The following is a 14,500-nucleotide window of genomic DNA, read 5'->3' as shown; positions in this document are numbered from 1 at the left end:
GAAAAAAAAAAGAATATTCGCGGGAGTCGCTAAATCATTTCCAGTAAGGCAAATCGTTCATCCTGACGGATGCGTCTCTGAAGCAACAAAGCAGGTGATGCAGACAGCGAACAGAGGAGAGGGACAGTGAGGGAAGCTCCGCTTGGATCTGGATCTACTAAAAGGGCCCGCTGGGAGCCGACGTGCAACATCTACAGCCTTATCTATCTAAAGTAGGTTTCAGGTTTCGCAAGCGGATTCTCTTGCTATAAATTGCAACGTTATACGTAGTGTTGGTGTTGAATTTAAAAGATACGCAACCTGCAAAGCAGTCGGGAAGCCCTTCAGCGCCAGGCGGCTCAGATAGATTTGTGGGGTGAAGTTGGATCGAGTGCCACATTTTGCTCCCAGCCCTGCCTCCTCCCTGGGACGTCTGATCTGAGCACGGTTAACCAACACCACAATCAGAGGCTGCAGAGGGTTTCGGGGACGGTACGGGTGGGAGGTTTTAGTCTCTTTCCTAATTTGATCTTTAAAGAAAGACATAAAGTTGCGGTTGAAACAAACTGCTGCACATCCACTGGTGCTCGCTGCAGCCACATGTCGCAACTGTAAGGAATCCCATAATTATCAGCCATGTGTTTTCACTGTAAATGTAGGATATTTCCTACATAGGATATTACCTGAGCGAGTCACGTCATTTAGCGCTTCCTCTACGTTTCTGTATTTTGGTGGGAAGGTTTAAGGATGTTGATTTGTTTTCTCTGCCTTGCTTTGCGCCGCGACTGACCGTATGTAGACCCTCTTGACTTTAAAGAGAAAGGAACATTTGCGTTTTCCTGTAATCAAACACAGCAGACTTTTAACTGAGTCTGGTTAATATGTTTTATCTCATCCGCCTTGTTTGACTCATTTTACAAGGAAAGTGACCTCAATCTGGTTTCTTCCAAACACATGCAGATAATAAAACCGTAGAAGTGTGTCCCAGTCTCAGGGGTGAAAACCGTCTCTTCTTTAAGCTCCATTGTTTCCACTGCTCTTAGTTTCTTTCATTCTGATACTTAACGGTAAGCCGAAGATGCGGATACCACTAAATAATTACAGCTTTACAATGAAAACCATCTGCAACTGTGTCTTATTCATTGCTTTATACAGGACTTGACTTTGTTTCCAGGATGAAGATCCACTTTAAGTAATGATTAAATTGTTTGGACGTGGCTAATGTGTCTGTGTTGTGCTGCTGGAGCTCCTCTGTTACACAGCAGGAGCTTGTCTTGGTCTTTAAAATACCGCTTTGGTTAAAAGAGGAGGCGAGGAAAATTTGTGGTTTTTAGTTTACACTTCAGATAATCCATTTTCATAGTGTGTCATTTCTGCCCTAACTAACAATTCTTCCTCTGCATCTTTTACTCCAGCTCAGTTTTTTCTACATAGGAATTCAATCCTCAATTATTCATCTTTGTCATCTGTTGCTGTGAAAGCCACACTAAAAGCTTTGTGGGCAAAAAAGGGAAGTTGTTTTTTTGTTTTTTTTTGTGTGGAAAACAAATTAAAATTGGCCGTTAAGTTGCACAAAATATCAGCTGCATTTCCTAATTGCAAATGATCAGGGTTTTTGTACGAGCACTTGCTTTTACTTTTATTGGGAATTTATATAATTGACCATGAAAAAGTGATGCATAATTGTTAACAGACTGAACCTTATGCATGGTTTTTAATTATTTTTTTTTTCCAAAAAAAATAAAAAATTCAGTAAGAGGTTAGGCAAAAATCTGATAGATGCTCTACTTGTATTCAACCTCATATATTTTGCAAAACAGCTTAAATTCAGCCAGAATTTTCAATTCTTGCAATGACTGCTCAAACGGATTTATGATGAGGCCCAATCTCTTTAAACCAGGGGTGTCAAACTCCAGTCCTCGAGGGCCGGTGTCCTGCAACTTTTAGAAGTGCCTCTGCTGCACCACACCTGAATAGAATAATTTGGTCATTAGCAAGGCTCTGGAGAACTGAGGAGGTAATTAAGCCATTTGATTCAGGTGTTTTGTACCTGTGGCACATCTAAAAACTGCAGGACAGCGGCCCTTCAGGACTGGAGTTTGACACCCCTGCTTTAAACCCTTCAAAAAAAAACTTCTGAATTTAAGATGAGATTAAATTACATCAGGTGCACTTCTGAAGCCAAATGGTTTCACACTATTTTACTGAATGTCTATAAGGAAAGTGAGACGAACGCAATGGAAAAAGTTTGGAAGCTATCAATTTTCCTTCCCTTTACTGTCACACACCACGTCTATCGCATAGCATCCAAACGTTTGAGGCTGTAACGTGACAAAATGTATAACAAAAACAAAAAGTGAAAACTTTTTTTAGGGCACTACATATTACCTATTAAAAAATCAGGGTACAGTTTATTTAATTTGAAGACATTTAACATGCAGTCCAGTTTTCATGAACGACTGCACAGTGAAACATTCGCTGATCCCCGTGGTGATTGTCTGCAGCAGCTCTCAGCGTGTCGACGCGGGGTTTGACACGCCGCGTAGCGTCGGCTTCACGGTCCCTACATGGCCTGTCAGAGTCAATGGGCTCCTTTCAAGAAGCCCCGGGAGAAGAGAAGCCATTACTGTCCATAATAGAGCATCTGTGGGCCACAGACAGGGCTAGAAATGAGGAGTCAGGAGCAAAGTTTTCATTAGTTTGTCACTTTTGACTACGCAGATGTGGAGATTAAGAGCTGTTGACATCTCAAGCACCCCAGCAGAAAAAGTGGGGGGTATTTTTACACCTCGGTAAATTAATCCATCAGTACATGTTAACCTAAAGCTTTCATCTGTTTTCCCTGAAATGAGGAACACTGCTTCTCCTCTCTTCGGCCATATCCCTCTGTTTTCTTTTTCCCCACTCTATCGCTCTGGCTCTCCCGTGAGAGTGTGTCCTCAGCAGTGGCGGTGAAAGAGTTCTGCTGCTGGCCGCAGTCCGATTGCCTGCTTGACAGCTGGCTGAGATGTTTATTTTTCTATTATTTATCATTGTCCTGATCTGTCGTTTGCCCCATGACATCAGCAGGCCTCGAATCGGTGAGGCCTAACAACTGGGCAGATGCAGTCGTTAGGTTTGATGCACCTGGTGATGGATTCGTCAGGAAAACACACATATACATCTACATTTCTTCTTTTTTAACTACACCGTCACCTTCTGGAGGGGCGAGATACATATGATGGCTTTCCAAAAATGCTTAGGTGAATTACGTTTTTTTTTTATTTCAGAGCATGATTCAGCTGTAGCTAAAGTCATCCATTCATACACGTCACGCATTTCTTGTAAATTCAAACGCCCATCTAAGACATTCAAAATGATCTGTGATTTAACGAGAAACAAAAGACAAAGTCAGAGTTCCAGTTTTATTGACAACCACCAGGTTAGACGAAACCTTTCAGGTCCCTAAAGTGTCCCGCCGCCTGTGAACAATCCTGGCACCCAGGCAATTAAATGCTGAGGCTTGTAAAGACATTTTGAGCCAAGAGCGCACACAGAGTATTTGTCAGGTTGCACTTCCCAAGCTTTCCTACCAACAGATACTTGTAAAAGTGTAGTATGTCCTGCTTCAGCACACATCTGCTCAGTCACAGCGAGTTTCTCTTAGCTGAGCTCTGCAGTTTTATACGTGTCCCTGATGAAGCGTTGCAATAAGTTTGTTCCACTGGCTGGAACTGAAGAGAAGGGCAGGTGAGGTCACCTGACCTCCCAACCTCATGACCCTTGCTGTGTTAACCTCTGGCACCGCCTATGTGTCCTTTAGCTGCTAAGAGGAAGCAGCATATGCCCTCCAGAGTTGATTTTTTTTGGCTCTGTGCATCTGTGAGTCGGACCGGACATTCTCGGCCCATTCCCACACTCCTGACGCCGCCAGAAGCTTCTCCGTCGGCCGTCCCTCCCCACGCCTCCGTTTAGAGCACCTCTCTTTTGGCTACATTCCCACTAACTGAATTACGCTTTCACCTCAGGGGGGGGGAAGAAGAGCCGGTTGTGGGACGATGACAGATTCATTCAGCGAGGCTGAAAGGGCAGCAAGTGTTTCTTATTGACGCAAGCTGTCCGATGATGTAGCTGATGATACGGACCAATCTGTTGGAGCAGGATGTGACAAAAAGCTCTATCATAACCCTGAAAGCAACAGGTCTGTTTTTGTCTTATTCTCTGTGTCAAAACAAGCTCCAAATGTTGTACAGCTAGCTCACTTTCTGACTGATATCCATTTTTTTTTTATTGTAAACTCGGATCAGATCCCTTCAGCTGTTGTTTGTTGTGTTTAAACGCTGAACATAAGAGGCCTCAGCTACCACAGGGCGATAAAACCGGCCAACAAAGGAGTTATTTAACCGTTAAACATTCTGAGATCACAACCAGGCTCTGTCCTTAAAACACAAAACAGTTTGCTTCCTGTTTTGCTCTGTTCTCTACTGACTCTGAATTCAGAGTTTAAACTGCGTTTTATGAGACTCGTATACCTAAAATATTCAAGGGTTTACTCTGTGTCAATTCACCCATTGTTGTTGATCATTGCATTATTTTTTTCATGATCATCAAGGTGAAATTTGGTCAGGTTCATCCAGATATGCATCACAGAACCTAATCTAACTATAATCAGGATTTTTTTTTGTCTTGCTTTAGGAGTTTAGGAGCATCCAAAGCCAATCACAGTGTATTTAAATTTGTGACAAAAAATAAAATTAAATCTCTAAAAGCTTTCCAGTTTTTCTGGCATTTACCAAACAGCAATAAGTTTAGTCAGATTCAATGTCACACATAAAGACAACATGTGTTGTCTTTATGTGTGACATTTTAAGTCATAAAGATGACTTAAAAATGATTTTAAGTCATTTTTATACAGTATTTGTAAATGTTTAGTTTCAGATCTTGTTTCCTTGCTTTTTGCTAAATGTTTTTCTAAATGTTCTTTTCTAATTAATGTTTGATGTTAGTTTAAATTAGTTTGATGTTGGGGGTGATAAGGCACAGATGTAGCAAATATTTAAATTGTTAGGAACTGCAGTATCTGCGTCATCTCTGCTCATAGTCAAGTTTCTTTTTTTTATTATTTATGTCAATGCGTTTATCTCTGAGTGGTTTCTCTTCCTGTTTGTTTGTTTGATGGGGGGAAAACAAATCTGCATCTCACTTTTCCAGAGTCCAAAAACAACCAAGGCTTGCAGAACAGGAAATAATTTGACTCATTTTAGCCGAGAAATAAACCACTTTATTTGCTCCTGTTTTTGTTTGTTTTGTTACTTTTTAAAGATAAAGTAATCCAAACACTGTTTGTGCTTATTTATAAAATACAAATCAGTTGAAATACATGTGCCAGTGCTTCTGCACATAAAAAAATTTAATTTTTTATCAGGATATCCTCTAAACTATCCATCCTTCTTTTCGTTTAACTCTTATCAAACAGCAAAGAGCGCTAGAGTAGTTTGACCCAGTTCTGTTGACGGTAAGAGCGGGCACTCACAAAAAGCAGAGCCTCGAAAGGCACCAACGATAACATTGTGCTGGTGACTTTGGCAGCCGGCCTGCTACGAAGATAATCTAACGCCACCGAGATGTCTGGAAAGGTTTCGTGATTTTTCCCAGCTCCAGACCCGTAGGGTCCGATTCCCTGGAGAAAAGTCCGACTGATATTCTTCTTCAAAGGAACCTTTCTCCCTTTAGGCAACGAACAGCTTCATCTGGTTCTGCGCTGCTGTGCTGACCGGGACAAGGTACATGACCTGTGCTGAAGGTATTTTTATGCGTTTGGAGCAAGTAAGGGGGAAAGGAGAAGAAAACAAGAGTTGGTCTTTAGGATAATTGTTAAAACAGAGGTTTGAATTTCCTTTTCAAAGTTTCCTGGAGGCATCTGTTCAGCTCCTCGCTCCCGGTAGACATAGTTTTCATCAGCGATAATGCTCTGAGTTTTTACAACAGACATAAGTTTTGAAGATTTAGATCACGAGCTACGCTTTATAATCTTTTTTGTCTGTGCTTAGGGTTACTTAGCGTTTGATGGTTTTGCTCTCTGCCAAAATAGAAAACTGAGCTTGCAGGAGATTATTAAGAATAAATCCCGGTTAAAAGCCGCTAACTGCATGCAAAACATTGAACCATCTAATTTATTAACAAAAATAATCCCAGTGCAATTGCTGCAGCTCATTGGTGGTCATGTAAACTAAGTTTTGTGTTCCATTCACAAGAAACTCTTTAAATAAGTGTGAATATTCACCATGTTAAATAGGAATTTTTATATAATCCAGTGAGAAATTGGATATTTATAGATCACAAGCATCCTACCAGCTCCTTACATTAACATAACATTCATGCTTAAGTTAAATGGATGTAACTTCTCACCAGCACTACATAATAAACTGACTGACATTAAAAATGCCTGCAAAATAAAGGTGGATCCATCAACTGCAGAGCTTTAATTGGCTGTTCTTGTAACGGTTAAAACAACTGCAGGCAGGGCCTGCAGTGATACCTTGTTCTGGCAGCATTGTCTTAAATTAGTATCAGGACTAACAGGATGTGAGAATTGTTGGTACTTCCTGTCCAGACTGAAGACGACTGTAAACTGTCTGGCTTGGCTGCGGCTTTTTGTGACTGCCTGCTGGCTCCAGGCCAGAGCACAGTTCATCTCCAACAAGTCCGTTATTCTTCCTCTTTACATCAATAAAGCACAAATATAACTTCATACTGAAATGATCAGCATTGGTGCCCTGAACAGAGGGCATAGATGTGGTTCAGTACAAAGAAAACCTAAGGAACATGCAAAATTAAGCTAAAATGAAAATGTATTTTAGGAAGCACAGGTTGACTGCTTAGCAATTAATTACCTTCGTTGTAGAAGACGGGAGTAAGACCTTAGAGAATCCTAATTATTACCAAACTTTATGATTTAGATTTTCTTACCATCCCAGACTGCAAACTACTTCCTGCTGTTTAGCACTTTGATCATTCACTTTTCCAAGTCTGCCTTCCTCAAACACATCGGATGATGCTTTCATTTGTCCAAGCTGTCAATTTCCTTTAAACCTTCACGTAATCTCAGGTTTCCTGTGCCACATCTGTCCTCTGCTTCGCTGACAGAAACTTTACCTGTAGCCTCTCTGCCACTCATGCAATCCCAAAGAGGCAATTTCCTCCAAGGCTCAGCGGTGCAGATTAAAAGTCACTAAAAGCCATTACAAAGGGCATGTATTCTCAAGCCATTATGGTCGTTTGAGAAGATTTACTGATGGATATAATTTGTTTCTTTCTGTCATTTTGACAGATTATGATGCTTTGCAATGTCTTTACTTATTGTAATGATTACTAGCTACACTTATCTGTGTAATATGATCCATATGTTGCCCTTCATCCTAACAAAGATGGACAGTCCAGCCAGCTGCTATTAGCAGAATGTTTCTGATATCTTTAGGTGGACTTTAACATTTGGATTGAACAGGGCACAGAAAATAGTTTGCCAGGTGGTGGAAAAATAAAAGGTAATGGAAGTGGAAAGGGCAGCATTTTGCTACCATCACTTACTTCAGCAGTCATTACGTCTTAAAAAAGTGTTTATATGCCTTGAGCTGTTTCTCATTTGATGCTAAAACCACTCACAAAAAAGAGAAATGGAAAACTTCAATTTTTAAAGAAAAATAAATCTGAACAGTTTATAGTTTTGATCCTTTTTTTCCTATTATATCCTTATATAGAATCCAGTGAGGCCAATTAATCAGAAACTTACAGAATAAGAGGCTGCTCTCTCAAAATCTGAACGCTCTTTCCTCTCAGAAATCAGAACCAAACATGCACTCTCTAACATAAAATGTATTTGAGAGAAGAGAAGCCAGTAAGAAATCAAATTAAAATGTGACAAAATGAAGAATAAGAAAACTAGTTGTAGAAAAGAAATAGTCAGGTCAGAACAAAAAAAAAAGTGTTCTTTTGCCTAGACAAGAAAATGAAGGTTTCTCCTTTTATTTTGCAATAGCCAATAAAGTAGCAAACCGTTTTCTCATCTTACCACTTGGCCTCCGTACTCCAGACGTGATTTTCCAAAAATGTGCTGGAGAAGCACTTTTTAGAGCAATAGGTATTCAAGGATCAGCCTTCCTCTGCGTGTTCCTGTGTTTTCTTCAGCATTTGGTTTAACCTCATTTCAACACGCCGGTCTCCATCTTGACTAAGTTGTCATTCAAGATTTTAAGCAACCATGTAATCTTGAGCCTAATTTATTGCACGCCTTTCAGCTTACGACTATCTGTGGAGCAGAGAAGTGCAGCGGTCACGCCAGCTTTAGCAGTATATCTTCTCAAGTTTTGGGGGTCTTCAGCAGAGTAGAGCTTTATCTATAGTCCTACAAGCCTAATGTTATTATTAGGCCTCCCTCATTTGTGCAGGCTGAACGTGCTCCCCCCATCTTTAGTTTACTTTAAGTGTTTTGTTCAGTTGTCAGCTCTGCATTTACCCTCCTGTTCACATTCCTGGCTCTGGTGTCGGCTACAATAATATTATCTCAGTCGAGTGTCGGCCGTTCACGTGATCTTCGGCTTGGGACTGTGTTTAACCATGTTCAGACCGCGCTGCCGCTCGAGGGGCTTGATCTGCCGCCGTTGCTCAGACTGTACTGCAGGTCATAATTAACCTGAAACAAAGCGTTGGCCTGTGACAAATCGACTGTAATTCTACACTCCACCTCCTTCTGCTAAACAAGGCACAATATGGCCGACTTGGCGTGGTCCGCTTCGCTGAGATGTTAATGAAGTGCTCCAGCAGAACAAACCCCAGGGCAAAGAAAGAGAAATCCAGGGACGCATGGATGTTACAACGGGAGAAAAGTCTGAAAGTCCCTGGAAGTGGAAGGGAGTATTTATCTTAATTTATCTCAAAAGTGCTGTGAGCCCGGAGCCAGAATGAGGCTGATGATATCGTCCTGCAGTCACATGTGGGATGGTTATTTATACTGCAGCTGCAATGACAAATAGTTGGAGCGCACTGAGTGAAATAGCTGAGAGAGCACCTCAAGGACAGTTTCCTGGTCAGCTGGTTGCGCGTTGAGGTAGCTCGTTGATTAGCTTCCTTTCTTCAGGCTATTTTACTCCACGGCTACATCCTGCTCTAATAATGCTAACTCATTCAGTTCCAAGAGTTAAATGAGTTAACATCAATAATGTATTACTTGTGTTTGTGGCGTATTCATTTGTTTATCCAGAAAGAAAAGTCGTCCAACTCACTTTGACACATTCGAAGAAGCTTCAGTATTTGAAACCCACATCTTGAAAAGCTAAAAATGAGCCAAAAATGCTATTTAGTAAATAGAGTTAATATTAAATGACATACAGCTTAAGGGTCTGTGTTTGTGTTGAAGTTTGCATCCTAATAATTTGAAATCAGTTTATATTTTTGCTGATTTCCAGTTTTCTGTTTGCACATCTTGCCGCTGCGGGAGAGATCAGTTTCTTTAAATGAGGTTTACTAACATTTTGTTTATGGCACATGTAGTTTTTATTTTCACGAATCAAAAGGAAAATAAGCAGACAGAAGGGCAGAAGGTCTGAATTAAAGGTGCATCTAGTGTTTTTATTTGCATTTGTGTGTTTTGGAGTCGTATGTTTGCAGCATGCTGTTGATTTATATGCAACTGTTTCACAGCTTCTAAGAATTATTTGTAACTGGAGCAAAATAATGTATTTGTTTACGTTTTTAACTTCAATTATTTCAGAAAAGCTAAAGTATTTTTGGAAGTTGCGTATATGAAAGACTGGAACACAATAGACACATTTGATGAGCAGATGTCCAGCATGAAATCATAATTCTTTCATATCTTCATGCAACATTTGTTCACTTATTCTGAAATATCTTTGGAATTTACTGTAGCATTCCATAAGGCACTGAAATATTACAAACTTTAAGTTTGTGGGCATCATGAGAAAACAAGGACCAACGTTTGTAACGCCAATTTACATTTTTGCTTGAGTATTAAATCAATCTGCGTTATCCTCACAAACTCTGACCACTTAATCCCACCATACCTTCAGCCTTTGTTCCTGTCGTTTGTGCTAATTGCAACAGAAAATGTGGACAGATGCTCCCCTCAGTTTTTAAACCATGCGGCAACCACAGGTATGTTAACTGTGGCTGGCTTTGGTCTCTGTGCATTAGCTGCACATTCCAGCGGTACAGATAATGGGAAGCACTATTAGGAGTTATTTGTGGCCGTGCTGCGGCGTGTTTCACCAGATTCCAGCATTAGCCTGGGTTTTAACCTCGGCTGGTGAAAGATGCAGAAGGGAGTGAAGGTCTGATGTCTTGTCTCCATTTGTGTCTGAGGTCTGCCTTCCTCCCTTCGCTTTTGTCCGTTGTGTCTAAAACCGACCACCATGGGAAAGCCTGTTCATTCGCTTTCTGTAGGTCAAATGCATCCTTTGTCACTTACATCTCTTCATATTTACAGTGGTGTGAAAAAGTGTTAGCCCCCTTCCTCATTTCCTGTTTTTTTGCATGTTTATCCCACTTAAGTGTTTCGGAACATCAAACCAATTTAAACAATAGTCAAGGACAACACAAGTAAACACAAAATGCAATTTGTAATTGACTGTGTTTATTATTAAAGGAGAAAAAAAATCCAAACCATCATGGCCCTGTGTGAAAAAGTGATTGCCCCCCTGTTAAAATATACTATAACTGTGGTTTTTAACACCTGAGTTCAATTTCTCTAGCTACACCCAGGTCTGATTATTGCCACACCTATTTTCAATCAAGACATCACTTAAATAGGAGCTGTCTGACACAGTAAAGTTCACCAAAAGATCCTTAAAAGCTACACATCATGCCGAGATCCAAAGAAATTCAGGAACAATTGAGAAAGAAAGTAATTAAGATCTATCAGTCTGGAAAGGGTTATAAAGCCATTTCCAAAGCTTTGGCAATCCAGCGAACCACAGTGAGAACCATTATCCACTAATGGCGAAGACATGGAACAGTGGTGAACCTTCCCAGCAGTGGCCGGCCGCCCAAAATTACCCCAAGAGTGCAGCGACGACTCATCCAAGAGGTCACAAAAGACCCCACAACAACGTCCAAAGAACTGCAGGCCTCACTTGCCTCGGTTAAGGTCAGCGTTCATGCCTCCACCATCAGAAAAAGACCGGGCAAAAATGGCCTGCATGGCAGAGTTCTAAGAAGAAAACCACTGCTGAGAAAAAACAACATTAAAGCTTGTGTCAATTTTTTCCAAAACACACCTTGATGATCCCCAAGACTTTTGGGAAAACATTCTGTGGACCGATGAGACCAAAGTGGAACTCTTTGGAAGGTGTGTGTCCCATGACATCTGGCGTTAAAGGAACACTGCATTTCAGAAAAAGAACATTATACCAACAGTAAAATATGGTGGTGGTAGTATGATTGTCTGGGGCTGTTTTGCTGCGTCAGGACCTGGAAGACTTGCTGTGATAAATTGAACTATGAATTCTGCTGTCTACCAAAAGATCCTGAAGGAGAATGTCCGACCATCTGTTCGTGAGCTCAAGCTGAAACGAACTTGGGTTCTGCAGCAGGACAATGATCCTAAACACACCAGCAAGTCCACCACTGAATGGCTGAAGAAAAACAAAATGAAGACTTTGGAGTGGCCTAGCCAAAGTCCTGACCTGAATCCTACTGAGATGTTGTGGTATGACCTTAAAAAGGCCGTTCATGCTCGAAAACCCTCTAATGTAACTGAATTAGAACAATTCTGCAAGGATGAGTGGGCCAAAATTCCTCCAGAACGCTGTAAAAGACTAATTGCAAGTTATCGCAAACGCTTGGTTGCAGTTGTTGCTGCCAAGGGTGGCCCAACCAGTTATTAGGTTTAGGGGGCAATCACTTTTTCACACAGGGCTATGATGGTTTGGAATTTTTTTCTCCTTTAATAATAAACACCTTCATTTACAAATTGCATTTTGTGTTTACTTGTGTTGTCCTTGACTGTTGTTTAAATTGGTTTGATGTTCTGAAACACTTAAGTGTGACAAACATGCAAAAAAACAGGAAATAAGGAAGGGGGCAAACACTTTTTCACACCATTGTATGTTAGCTGTACAGCTGCACTATTCCTGCTGTACACACACGTGTGCCTCTGTTGCTGCTGGAGACTTTCTGGCCGTGGCGTTTAGGGGGTGGACTGGTTGGTGACACTGGAGCGTCAGCAGGGAAGCTTCCTTATCCCCTGCTAACAAAAAAGCAAACAAGCTAATCAGAGTCAACACTGTGGCCCCATTTCACCTGCATCCAGTCGTACATTCATTCAGACAGTGGAGAGGTCGGTCCTGCTGCAGAAGTGTTGGAGCTGCTGTGAAAAAGTGGTGAGCGCTTGTGTGGAAAGACGGGGAACATGCAGATGTGCCCCCACTGGCCCCTTTAAATGCCTCTAAACTTTAATGCTTCACTAGCCACATCTTCATTAACAGCCCTTTTTTTATCCCTCCTTACAGTTTTCACAACTTTTTCCTTCAGAAACGCAGCAACCGAAGGCGTTGACGGTCTCACCCTGGGCCCCATTTATTAGCTGTTCTGAAGGTTTTAATCACATGTGATGATTCCCACGCAGGTGGACGTAGTTAGGCACATCCTACAAGCGTTTTTGTGGTGGTGTTAAAGTGGAGGGTTACAGTCCTTTCGCAGCAATGAACAACTACAGTGAGTATTTTTGCCGATGGCGTTTGATCTTATTTAGTCAACCGCGTCGCTGAACAATAGATTTGAACTTAGATGCTGGGTCAGCAATTTGCTTCCTGTAGAGTCGACTGGGAGCATATTTTTAGTAGTGATGGCGGCTGCAAAGTTATAATATCAATTCTTAATGTAGTGGGTATGTGTGCAAATACTGGTGCAACTCAATAAGTCGCAATATCATAGACAAAAGCTCATTTATTTCAGTTAAGAAGTGATGTGTGCCTGTAAGCGTAATTTAAAAAAAAATACTAATCTGGTTGGTATCTTTATTTTGAAACTCACAATTATTCGGTTGGTATCTGAAGCATGCTCTAGTAAAAGGGCAACATACATAAGGTAAAGTCTTTTATTTTGAAGAGCATCTGCTGTTACAGGAACGCTCGGTACAAACTGCCTGGTTTCCATGGTGATTCAGAGAGTGCAGCTCATCACTTTCTCTCATAGGATGACAGTGTGAGCCAAATATGGGACTCAATAGTGTTCAATTTATTTCTGCGGCAAGCAGCAATAAATACCAACAGGTTCTCTGTGGCACCGTCGTGAAGATGTTCCTTATAAATTAATGGATTATATCCTGAAAGAGTTTTCTTCTGTACTTTCTTATAGTTCCTTAGTTCCATGTAATCCTAGAAAGGATCTGCTGGTTGTGTACAGTTGGGAACGTGCAGTCCAAACGTGACAAAAGATTTACCAGAGTTATATCACATGATCAAGTGTGTGTGTCTTTTTAGTGAAAGCACTTTCATCTCTCCTGGTCGGTTTAAGAGCTTCTCTCCAGATGGGCTGCTTGCCGAGTCTCGTACATGTGTGTTTGTAACATCAGGTGCGGATTTAAACTGATCCAGAAACCTTTTGTAAACACACACTCTCTCTTCTCCTCTTCCTCCTCCGCTCTCCATCAAGACCACAAACAAATAAATCTGAGTACAAATTAGCACCAGTCCATGTTTCCCAGCATGCACACCTTGACTCGAGATGACCTTTTTTAGCTCTTTTGTCCCTCAGAGAGTAGAAAAGATGTTGCTTTTAGGAAGGTGCGTGATTATCTGTGACCCTCCTCGGCTGTCCTTGACCCGCTATGGGATAACAGTCGTGGGCTTGACGTTATTTATGTTGAGCCCTGTGCTCGTCTTTTGAACTCATTGCTTGCGTCTGTGAATTTTCGTCCCAAATATATCTTCCTCTGTCAGCATTCCACCTCCAGACTGACCTTCTTTGCAGAGAGAAAAGGGGAAGAGCGAGAGATGAGGATGAGCGCTGTGGAGGAGGGATGTAACCGCTATAACTAAAGAGACTTTATCTTTAAGGGCTTCTGTGCTTCTTGACAGAAACCATTCTGCAAGCTCGTTATCTCTCACTGCCCTCCTTCTCACACACACAGATCCATGAGAACGTTGGATTTTGTTTTTTCAGCAATATACGTTTTGCTGCTGCTGGGTCTCTCCAGGTTTATATCAGGGATCATCTCATGAACTCATTTGCGTTTATTTTAATGCTAGTTTCTCCATTTTTTATGAGAAACTAGACCAAATTGTATTGGAGATAATACATTTTCCCATTTTCTTCCATTAAAATATCAATGTGGGGAAAAGGTTTACTTACTGTAAGAGCCCCAAATTAAGTAAGAAGTTGTAGGTCAGTGATTCTTGAGAATAGGGACAAAACAGGTCCTAGGGAAAAAGCACAAAATTTGAATAAAATATACACAAAATTTAATTTTTTCAAATATCTGACTAAACTAAACTGTGTCATGTGAGCACAACAATGTATGTTTTCCTGG

At 41.1% G+C, this 14,500-nt stretch overlaps 1 protein-coding gene across 1 annotated transcript in view; it reads left to right on the top strand.

Moving 5' to 3' along the window:
• Positions 1-14,500, top strand: part of LOC103471248 (uncharacterized) — a 146,361-nt gene that overhangs the window by 63,266 nt on the left and 68,595 nt on the right. The gene's annotated exons all lie outside the window — the stretch shown is intronic.

The sequence above is a fragment of the Poecilia reticulata genome, chromosome 10 (genome assembly GCF_904066995.2).
Source record: "Poecilia reticulata chromosome 10, P_reticulata-male-v2, whole genome shotgun sequence".
NCBI classification, from domain to species: domain Eukaryota; kingdom Metazoa; phylum Chordata; class Actinopteri; order Cyprinodontiformes; family Poeciliidae; genus Poecilia; species Poecilia reticulata.
Note: the sequence above shows the minus strand (reverse complement) of the source record. Positions and strands in the feature narration are given on the sequence as shown.